The sequence below is a fragment of the Stenella coeruleoalba genome, assembly GCF_951394435.1.
Source record: "Stenella coeruleoalba genome assembly, chromosome: 5".
Classification (NCBI taxonomy): domain Eukaryota; kingdom Metazoa; phylum Chordata; class Mammalia; order Artiodactyla; family Delphinidae; genus Stenella; species Stenella coeruleoalba.
The window spans coordinates 63,176,080-63,188,253 of NC_137150.1; positions in this window are offsets into that span (position 1 = coordinate 63,176,080).

A 12,174-nucleotide genomic window follows, 5' to 3' on the forward strand; every position below is an offset into this window, starting at 1 on the left:
TAGATGCCACAACTACTGAGGCCCGTGTGCCTAGAGCCTCTGCTGTGCAACAAGAGAAGCCCGCACACTGCAACAAAGAGTAGCCCCCACTCGCCACAACCAGAGAAAGCCCGCGCACAGCAATGAAGATCCAATGCAGCCAAAAATTTAAAAAAATAAAAAATGTATTGCTTTGGCTATTCAGGGTCTTTTGTGTCTCCATACAAATTTTAAGACATTTTGTACTAGTTCTGCAGAAAATGCCATTGGTAATTTGATAAGGATTGCATTGAATCTGTAGATTGCTTTGGGTAGTGTATTCATTTTCACAATACTGATTCTTCCAATCCAAGAAAATCCTATATCTCTCCAGCTGTGTCGTCTTGGATTTCTTTCATCAGTGTCTTCTACTTTTCTGAGTACAGTTCTTTTACCTCCTTAGGAAGGTTTATTCCTAGGTATTTTATTCTTTTTGTTGCAATGGTAAATGGAATTGTTTCCTTAATTTCTCTTTCAGATTTTTCATCATTAGTGTATAGGAATGCAAGAGATTTCTGTGCATTAATTTTGTATCCTTCAACTTTACCAAATTCATTGATTAGCTCTAGTAGTTTTCTGGTGGCACCTTTAGGATTATCTATGTAGAGTACCATGTCATCTGCAAACAGTGACAGTTTCACTTCTTCTTTCCAATTTGTATTCCTTTTATTTCTTTTTCTTCTCTGATTGCCACGGGGAGGAATTCCAAAACTATGTTGAATAATAGTGGTGAGAGTGAACATCATTATCTTGTTCCTGACCTTAGAGGAAATGTTTTCAGTTTTTCACCATTGAGAATGATGGTTGCTGTGGGTTTGTTGTATATGGCCTTTATTATGTTAAGGTAGGTTCTGTCTGTGCCCACTTTCTGGAAAGTTTTTTATCATATATGGGTGTTGAATTTTCTCAAAGCTTTTTCTGCATCTATTGAGATGATCATATATGGTTTTTATTCTTCAATTTGTTAATATGGTGTATCACATTGATTGATTTGCGTATATTGAAGAACCCTTGCATCCCTGGGATAAATCCCAATTGATCATGGTGTATGATCCCTTTTTATGTGTTGTTGGATTCTGTTTGCTAGTATTTTGTTGAGGATTTTTGCATCTGTATTCATCAGTGATACTGGTCTGTAATTTTCTTTTCTTGTGGTATCTTTGTCTGGTTTCGGTATCAGGGTGATGGTGGCCTCAAAGAATGAGTTTGGGAGTGTTCCTTCCTCTGCAATTTTTTGGAAGAGTTTGAGAAGGATGGCTGTTAGCCCTTCTCTAAATGTCTAATAGAATTCACCTGTGAAGCCATCTGGTCCTGGACTTTTGTTTGTTGGAAGAATTTTAATCACAGTTTCAATTTCATTACTTGTGATTCATCTGTTCATATTTTCCATTTCTTCCTGGTTCAGTATTGGAAATTTATACCTTTCTAAGAATTTGTCCATTTCTTCCAGGTAGTCCATTTTATTGGCATACAGTTGCTTGTAGTAGCCTCTTAGGATGCTTTGTATTTCTGCGGTGTCCACTGTAACTTCTCCTTTTTCATTTCTAATTTTATTGATTTGAGTCCTCTCCCTCTTTTTCTTGATGAGTCTGGCTAAAGGTTTATCAATTTTGTTTATCTTCTCAAAGAACCAGCTTTCAGATTTATTGATCTTTGCTATTGTTTTGGTTGTTTCTATTTCATTTATTTCTGCTCTGATCTTTATGATTTCCTTCCTTCTACTAATTTTGGTTTTTGTTTGTTCTCCTTTCTCTAGTTCCTTTAGGTGTAAGGTTAGATTGTTTATTTGAGATTTTTCTTGTTTCTTGAGGTAAGATTATACTGCTATAAACTTCCCTCTTAGAACTGCTTTTGCTACATCCCATAGGTTTTGGATCATCATATTTTAGTTGTCATTTGTCTTTAGGTGTTTTTTGATTTCCTCTTTGATTTTTTCACTGATCTCTTGGTTATTTAGTAACATATTGTTCAGCCTCCAGGTGTTTGTGTTTTTTATGTTTTTTTCCCTGTAATTTACTTCTAATCTCACAGAGTTGTGGTCGGAAAAGATGCTTGATATGATTTCAATTTTCTTAAATTTACCGAGGCTTTATTTGTGACCCAAGATGTAATCTATCCTGGACAATGGTCCGTGTGCACTTGAGAAGAAAGTGTAATCTGTTGTTTTGCGATGTAATGTCCTATAAATATCAATTAAGTCTATCTGCTCTATTGTGTCATTTAAAGCTTGTGTTTCCTTATTAATTTTCTGACTGGATGATCTGTCCATTGGTGTAAGTGAGGTGTTAAAGTCCCCCACTATTATTGTGTTACTGTTGATTTCCTCTTTTATAGCTGTTAGCAGTTGCCTTATGTTTTGAGGTGCTCCTATGTTGGGTGCATATATATTTATAATTGTTATATCTTCTTCTTGGATTGATCCCTTGATCATTATGTAGTGTCCCTCCTTGTTTCTTGTAACATTCTTTATGTTAAAGTCTATTTTATCTGATATGAGCATTGCTACTCCAGCTTTCATTTGATTTCCATTTGCATGTAATATCTTTTGCCATCCCCTCACTTTCAGTCTGTATGTGTCCCTAAGTCTGAAGTGTGTCTCTTGTACACAGCATATATATGGTCTTGTTTTTGTATCCATTTAGCAAGCCTGTATCTTTTGGATGGAGCATTTAATCCATTCACATTAAAGGTAATTATTGATATGTATGTTCCTATTACCATTTTCTTAATTGTTTTGGGTTTGTTTTTGTAGGTCCTTTTCTTCTTTCATGTTTCCCACTTAGAGAAGTTCCTTTAGCATTTGCTGTAGAGCTGAATTTTCTTAGCTTTTTCTTGATTTCTCCGTCGAATCTGAATGAGATCCTTGCTGGGTAGGGTAATCTTTGTTGCAGTTTCTTCACTTTCATCACTTTAAATATATCGTGCCACTCCCTTCTGGCTGGTAGAGTTTCTGCTGAGAAATCAGCTGTTAACCTTATGGGAGTTCTGTTGTATGTTATTTGTCGTTTTTCCCTTGTTGCTTTTAATAATTTTTCTTTGTCTTTAATTTTTGTCAATTTGATTACTATGTGTCTCAGTGTGTCTCTCCTTGGGTTTATCCTGCCTGGGACTGTCTGCACTTCCTGGACTTGGGTGACTATTTCCTTTCCCATGTTAGGGAAGTTTTCGACTATAATCTCTTCAAATATTTTCTTGGGTCCTTTCTCTCTCTCTTCTTCTGGGACCCCTATAATGCGAATGTTGCTGCGTTTAATGTTGTCCCAGAGGGCTCTTAGGCTCTCTTCATTTCTTTCTTTTTTTTTTTATAATTCTGTATTTTAATTTATTTTTTATTAATTTATTTTTGGCTACATTGGGTCTTCATTGCTGCACGCAATCTTTCTCTAGTTGCGGCAAGCAGGGGCTACTCTTTGTTACGGTGCGTGGGCTTCTCATTGCGGTGGCTTCTCTTGTTGCAGAGCACGGGCTCTAGGCACGCGGGCTTCAGTAGTTGTCACATGCGGGCTCAGTAGTTGTGGCTCACAGGCTCTAGAGCGCAGGCTCAGTAGTTGTGGTACATGGGCTTAGTTGCTCCGAGGCATGTGGGATCTTCCCAGACCAGAGCTCAAACCCATGTCCCCTGCATTGGCAGGCGGATTCTTAACCACTGAGCCACCAGGGAAGCCCTGTCTTCACTTCTTTTCATTCTTTTTTCTTTATTCTGTTCCGTGGCAGTGAATTCCACCATTCTGTCTTCCAGGTCACTTATCTGTTCTACTGCCTCAGTTATTCTGCTATTGATTCCTTGTAGTGTATTTTTCATTTCAGTTACTGTACTGTTCATCTCTGTGTGTTTGTTCTTTAATTCTTCTAGGTGTTTTTTATTTAATTCTTCCAGGACTTTGTTAAATATCTCTTGCATCTTCTTGATCTTTGCCTCCATTCTTTTTCCAAGGTCCTGTATCACCTTCGCTATCACTATTCTTAATTCTTTTTCTGGAAGGTTACCTATCTTCACTTCATTTAATTGTTTTTCTGAGGTTTTATCTGTTCCTTCATCTGGTACATAGCCCTCTGCCTTTTCATTTTGTCTCTCTTTCTGTGAATGTGGTTTTCCTTCCACAGGCTGCAGGATTGTCATTCTTCCTGCTTCTGCTGACTGGCCTCTGGTGGATGGGGCTATCTAAGAGGCTTGTGCAAGCTTCCTGATGGGAGGGACTGGTGGTGGGTAGAGCTGGGTATTGTTCTGGTGGGCAGAGCTCAGTAAAACTTTAATCCGTTTGTCTGCTGATGGGTGGGGCTGAGTTCCCTCCCTTTGGTTGTATGGGCTGAGGCAACTCAGCACTGGAGGCTACAGGCTCTTTGGTGGGGCTATATGGCGGACTCCAGCAGGGCTCACGCCAAGGAGTACTTCCCAGAATTTCTGCTGCCAGTATCCTTGTCCTCATGGTGAGAAACAGCTACCCCCCGCCTCTGCAGGAGACCCTCTAACACTAGCAGGTACATCTAGTTCAGTCTCCTGTGGAGTCATTGCTCCTTCCTCTGGGTCCTGATGTGCACATTACTTTGTGTATGCCCTCCAAGAGTGGAGACGCCAGTTTCTCCCAGTCCTGTCAGTCATGCAATCAAATCCTGCTAGCCTTCAAAGTCTGATTCACTGGGAATTCCTCCTCCCATTGCCAGATCCCCAGGTTTGGAAGCCTAACGTGGGGCTCACAACCTTCATTCACTCCAGTGGGTGGACTTCTGTGGTATAATCGTTATCCAGTTTGTGAGTCACCACCCAGTGGTTATGGGATTTGATTTTATTGTGATTGCACCCCTCCTCCCATCTCATTGTGGTTTCTCTTTTGTATTTGGATGTGGGGTGTCTCTTTTGGTGAGTTCCAGCGTCTTCCTGCTGATGATTGTTCAGCAGTTAGTTATGATTCTGGTGCTCTCATAAGAGGGAGTGAGTGCAAGTCCTTCTACTCTGCCATCTTGAACCAATTTACACGTGTGCAATTTTTTGCTAAGATGGATCCCACTGCAGAGGTCTGTGGGTGCATGTCCACACTTATTATGGGGTGGCACCTCCTTCCTTTTTGACCCCCAAGTAGCCTTCCTGCACATGTGCAGACAGGGAAATTTTCTTTGACCTCAGCAGTGGTCATCTTATCTCTTTACTTCAGCAGAGCTCAGCTTCTGCCATTACCTTTGTCCTTGGAGTGTCTGGGTGAGAACAAAGCTTTAATTTTACTCCACTTGACAAACACAGCTGTTTGTCCCAGGGGCCCATCTATCTTCTACCTCACCCCCACTTGGGCCCTAGCCCAGACAAAGCCCCCTGCCTTAGCAGGGAGGGTTCTTTTTCCATTCAGATTTACACAGCCAATAACAAAATGGATGCTAAGACTGAAATAGCACAGGCTTTAATCAATGGCCAGAGAATGGAGAAGTAGGAACTTAGTTTGAAAATCAACTTCTCCTTGCAAGACCACCAGAATCACAACTAACTGCTGAACAACCATTGACAGGGAGACACCGGAACTAACCAAAAAAGATACCCCACATCCAAAGACAAAGGAGAGGCCAGAATGAGATGGTAGGAGTGGCACAATTACAATAAAATCAAATGCCATAACTCCTGGGTGGGTGACTCACAAACTGGAGAACATATACCACAGAAGACCACCCACTGGATTGAAGGTTCTGAGCCCACATCAGCCTTCTGAACTTGGGGGTCTGGCAATGGGAGGAGGAATTCCTAGAGAATCAGACTTTGAGGGCTAGTGGGATTTGATTGCAGGACAACCACAGGACTGGGGGAAACAGAGACTCCACTCTTGGAGGGCACACACAAAGTAATGTGTGCATTGGGACCCAGGGGAAGGAGCAGTGACCCCATAGAGACTGAACCAGACCTACCTCCTAGTGTTGGAGGGTCTCCTGAAGAGGTGGGGTGTGGCTGTGTCTCACAGAGAGGACAGGGACACTGGCAGCAGAAGTTATAGGAAGTACTCCTTGGTGTGAGCCCTCCCAGAGTCCTCAATTAGCCCCACCAAAGAGCCCGGGTAGGCTCCAGTGTTGGGTCACCTCAGGCCAAACAACCAACAGGGAGGGGACCCACCCAGCCCCACCCATCAGCAGACAAGCAGATTAAAGTTTTACTGAGTTCTGCCCACCAGAGCAACAGCCAGCTCTACCCACCACTGTTCCTCCCATCAGGACACTTTCATAAGTCTCTTAGATAGCCTCATCCACCAGAGGGCAGACAGCAGAAGCAAGAAGAACTACAATCCTGCAGCCTGTGGAACAAAAACCACATTCACAAAGAGATAGACAAGATGAAAAGGCAGAGGGCTATGTACCAGATTAAGGAACAAGATAAAACCCCAGAAAAACAACTAAATGAAGTGGAGATAAGCAAACTTCCAGAACAAGAATTCAGAATAGTGATAGTGAAGATGATCCAGGACCTCGGAAAAAGCATGGAGGCAAAGATCGAGAAGATGCAAGAAATGTTTAACAAAGATCTAGAAGAATTAAAGAACAACAAAACAGAGATGAACAATACAATAACAAATGAAAAATACACTAGAAGGAATCAATTGCAGAATAATTGTGGCAGAAGGACGGATAAGTGACCTGGAAGACAGAATGGTGGAATTCACTGCTGTGGAACAGAATAAAGAAAAAAGAATGAAAAGAACTGAAGACAGCCTAAGAGACCTCTGGGACAACATTAAATGCAACAACATTCACATAATAGGGGTCCCAGATGGAGAAGAGAGAGAGAAAGGACCTGAGAAATAATTGAAGAGATTATAGTTGAAAATTTCCCTAACATGGGAAAGGAAATAGCCACCCAATTCCAGGAAGCATAGAGAGTCCCATACAGGATAAACCCAAGAAGAAACACACCAAGACACATAGTAATCAAATTGATAAAAATTAAAGAGAAAGAAAAACTATTGAAAGCAGCAAGAGAAAAATGACAAATAACATAGAAGGGAACTCCCTTAAGGGTATCAGCTGATTTCTCAGCAGAAACTCTACAACCCAGAAGGGAGTGGCATGATATACTTAAAGTGATGAAAGTGACGACCCTACAACCAAGATTACCCTACCCAGCAAGGATCTCATTCAGATTCGATGGAGAAAGCAAAAGCTTTACAGACAAGAAAAAGCTAAGAGAATTCAGCACCACCAAACAAGCTCTACGACAATGCTAAAGGAAATTCTCTAAGTGGGAAACACAAAAGAAGAAAAGGACCTACAAAAACAAACCCAAAACAATTAAGAAAATGGTAATAGGAACATATATATCGATAATTACCTTAAACGTGAATGGATTAAATGCTCCAACCAAAAGACACAGGCTCGCTGAATGGATACAAAAACAAGACCCATATATATGCTGTCTACAAGAGACCCACCTCAGACCTACGGACACATACAGACTGAAAGTGAGAGGATGGAAGAAGGTATTCCACACAAATGGAAATCAAAAGAAAACTGGAATAGCAGTACTCATATCCGATAAAATAGACTTTAAAATAGAGAATGTTACAAGAGACAAGGAAGGACACTACATAATGATCAAGGGATCAATCCAAGAAGAAGATATAACAATTATAAATATATATGCACCCAACATAGGAGCACCTCAATACATAAGGCAACTGCTAACAACTCTAAAAGAGGAAATCGACAGTAACACAATAATAATGGGGGACATTGACACCTCACTTACACCAATGGACAGTTCATCCAAACAGAAAATTAATAAGGAAACACAAGCTTTAAATGACACAAGAGAGCAGATAGACTTAATTGATATTTATAGGACATTACATCGCAAAACAACAGATTACACTTTCTTCTCAAGTGCACAGGGACCATTGTCCAGGATAGATTACATCTTGGGTCAAAAAAAAAGCTTCGGTAAATTTAAGAAAATTGAAATCATATCAAGCATCTTTTCCGACCACAACTCTGTGAGATTAGAAGTAAATTACAGGGAAAAAAACATAAAAAACACAAACACCTGGAGGCTGAACAATATGTTACTAAATAACCAAGAGATCAGTAAAAAAATCAAAGAGGGAATCAAAAAATACCTAGAGACAAATGACAATGAAAACATGATGATCAAAAACCTATGGGATGTAGCAAAAGCAGTTCTAAGAGGGAAGGTTATCGCTATACAAGCCTACCTCAAGAAACAAGAAAAATCTCAAATAAACAATCTAACCTTACACCTAAAGGAACTAGAGAAAGGAGAACAAACAAAAACCAAAATTAGTAGAAGGAAGGAAATCATAAAGATCAGAGCAGAAATAAATGAAATAGAAACAACCAAAACAATAGCAAAGATCAATAAATCTGAAAGCTGGTTCTTTGAGAAGATAAACAAAATTGATAAACCTTTAGCCAGACTCATCAAGAAAAAGAGGGAGAGGACTCAAATCAATAAAATTAGAAATGAAAAAGGAGAAGTTACAATGGACACCGCAGAAATACAAAGCATCCTAAGAGGCTACTACAAGCAACTCTATGCCAATGAAATGGACAACCTGGAAGAAATGGACAAATTCTTAGAAAGGTGTAAATTTCCAATACTGAACCAGGAAGAAATGGAAAATATGAACAGAGAAATCACAAGTAATGAAATTGAAACTGTGATTAAAATTCTTCCAACAGGGCCTTCCCTGGTGGTGCAGTGGTTGAGAGTCCACCTGCCAATGCGGGGGACGCGGGTTCGTGCCCTAGTCCAGGAAGATCCCACATGCCGCGGAGTGGCAAGGCCCATGAGCTGTGGCCACGGGGCCTGCGCGTCCGGAGCCTGTGCTCCGCAGTGAGATAGACCACAACAGTGAGAGACCCACGTACCGCAAAAAAAAGAAAATTCTTCCAACAAACAAAAGTCCAGGACCAGAAGGCTTCACAGGTGAATTCTATCAGACATTTAGAGATGAGCTAACACCATCCTTCTCAAACTCTTCCAAAAATTTGCAAAGAAGCAACATTCCCAATCTCATTCTATGAGGCCACCATCACCCTGATACCAAAACCAGACAAAGATACTACAAAAAAAGAAAATTACAGACCAATATCACTGATGAATATAGATTCAAAAATCCTCGACAAAATACTAGCAAACAGAATCCAACAACACATTAAAAGAGATCATACACCATCATCAAGTAGGATTTATCCCAGGGATGCAAGGATTCTTCAATATACGCAAATCAATCAATGTGATACAACATATTAACAAATTGAAGAATAAAAACCATATATGATCATCTCAGTAGATGCAGAAAAAGCTTTTGGCAAAATTCAACACCCATATATGATAAAAACTCTCCAGAAAGTGGGCATAGAGAGAACCCACCTCCACATAATAAAGGCCATATACAACAAACCCACAGCAACCATCATTCTCAATGGTGAATAACTGAAAACATTTCCTCTAAGGTCAGGAACAAGACAAGGATGTTCACTCTCGCCACTATTATTCAACATAATTTTGGAATTCCTCCCCATGGCAATCAGGGAAGAAAAAGTAATAAAAGGAATACAAATTGGAAAAGAAGAAATGAAACTGTCACTGTTTGCACATGACATGATACTATACGTAGATAATCCTAAAGATGCCACCAGAAAACTACTAGAGCTAATCAATGAATTTGGTAAAGTTGCAGGATACAAAATTAATGCACAGAAATCTCTTGCATTCCTATACACTAATGATGAAAAATCTGAAAGAGAAATTAAGGAAACACTCCCATTTACCATTGCAACAAAATGAATAAAATACCTAGGAATAAACCTACCTAGGGAGACAAAAGACCTGTATGCAGAAAACTATAAGACACTGATGAAAGAAATTAAAGATGATACCAACAAATCAAAAGATATACCATGTTTCTGGATTGGAAGAATCAATATTATGAAAATGACTATACTATCCAAAGCAATCTACAGATTCAATGCAATCCCTATCAAATTACCAATGGCATTCTCTATGGAACTAGAACAAAAAATCTTAAAATTAGTGTGGAGACACAAAAGACCCCGAATAGCCAAAACAGTCTTGAGGAAAAAATACGGAGCTGGAGGAATCAGACTCCCTGACTTCAGACTATACTACAAAGCTACAGTAAGCAAGACAATATGGTACTGGCACAAAAACAGAAATATATATCAATGGAACAGGGTAGAAAGCCCAGAGATAAGCCCACGCACCTATGGTCAACTAATCTATGACAAAGGAGGCAAAGATATACAATGGAGAAAAGGCAGTCTCTTCAATAAGTGGTGCTGGGAAAACTGGACAGCTACATGGAAAAGAATGAAATTAGAACACTCCCTAACACCATACACAAAAATAAACTCAAAATGGATTAGACACCTAAATGTAAGACCGGACACTAAAACTCTCAGAGGAAAACATAGGAAGTACACCCTTTGACATAAATCACAGCAAGATCTTTTTTGATCTGCCTGCTAGAGTACTGGAAATAAAAACCAAAATAAACAAATAGGACCTAATGAAACTTAAAAGCTTTTGCACAGCAAAGGAAACCATAAACAAGATGAAAAGCCAACCCTCTGAATGGGAGAAAATATTTGCAAACAAATCAACAGACAAAGGATTAATCTCCAAAATATATAAACAGCTCATGCAGCTCAATATTAAAAAAACAAACAACCTAATCCAAAAATGGGCAGAAGACCTAAATAGACATTTCTCCAAAGAAGACATACAGATGCCCAAGAAGCACATGAAAAGCTGCTCACCATCATTAATTATTAGAGAAATGCAAATCAAAACTACAATGAGGTATCACCTCACACTGGTTAGAATGGGCATCATCAGAAAATCTACAAACAACAATGCTGGAGATGGTGTGGAGAAAAAGGAACCCTCTTGCACTGTTGGTGGGTATGTAAACTGATACAGCCACTATGGAGAACAGTATGGAGGTTCCTTAAAAAACTAAAAATAGAATTACCATATGACCCAGCAATGCCACTACTGGGCATATACCCAGAGAAAACCATAATTCAGAGAGACACATGCACCTCAGTGTTCATTGCAGCACTATTTACAATAGCCAGGTCATGGAAGCAACCCAAATGCCCATCGACAGACAAATGGATAAAGAAGAAGTGGTACATATATACAATAGAATATTACTCAGCCATAAAAAGGAATGAAACTGGGTCATTTGTAGAGACGTGGATGCATCTAGAGACTGTCATACAGAGTGAAGTATGTCAGAAAGAGAAAAACAAATATCATATATTAACACATATATGTGGAACCTAGAAAAATGGTACAGATGAACAGGTTTGCAGGGCAGAAACTGAGACACAGATGTAGAGAACAAACGTATGGACACCAAGCGGGGAAGTCGGCGGGGGTTGGTGGTGGTGTTGTGATGAATTGGGCGATTGGGATTGACATGTGTACACCGATGTGTATAAAATGAATGACTAATGAAAACCTGCTCTATAAAAAAATAAAATAAAATTCAAAAAAAAAAAGAAAAAAAAATAGTAATGTGCCAGTATTACTGTCTTACTTTGATAAATGTACCACAGTTATGTAGTAGAAGCAAATGGGTGAAGAGTATAAGGGAAGTCTGTATTCTCTGTAACTTTTCTGTAAATCTAAAATTACTCCAAAATAATATGTTTATTTAAAAAAAGAAAAGAAAAGAAAATCAAATTCTCAACCTGCTTGAGACACCATATATACAGGAGGGTCGAGGTAAAAGGAGGGAACTGAGTAAAGTGAGGGAGGAGGACTTCTCTGGAGGTCCAGTGCTTAAGACTCCATGCTTCCACTGCAGGGGGCATGGGTTCAATCCCTGTTCAGGGAAGTAAGATCTCGCATGCTGAGCAGCTCAGCAAAAAAAAAAAAAAAAAAAAGAGAGAGAGGAATATTTATGACTTATCTGAGAACAGAGGTGCGGTATGCTAGGAACTGGGACAACAATAGTTTTACAACACCCGTTTTCAGTCCTTTTATGGGCTCTTCTGGCTCTTCCTGTGGCAATTGTCAACTATCAGGTGTGTTATTTACCATGCAAATGTATTACAATGAGCATATAATGAGGGTCTACTGAAGGCCAGGTTTTCTACCACCTTGGACGTAGTTGGTTCTAACTGGTTTGGTGGGCT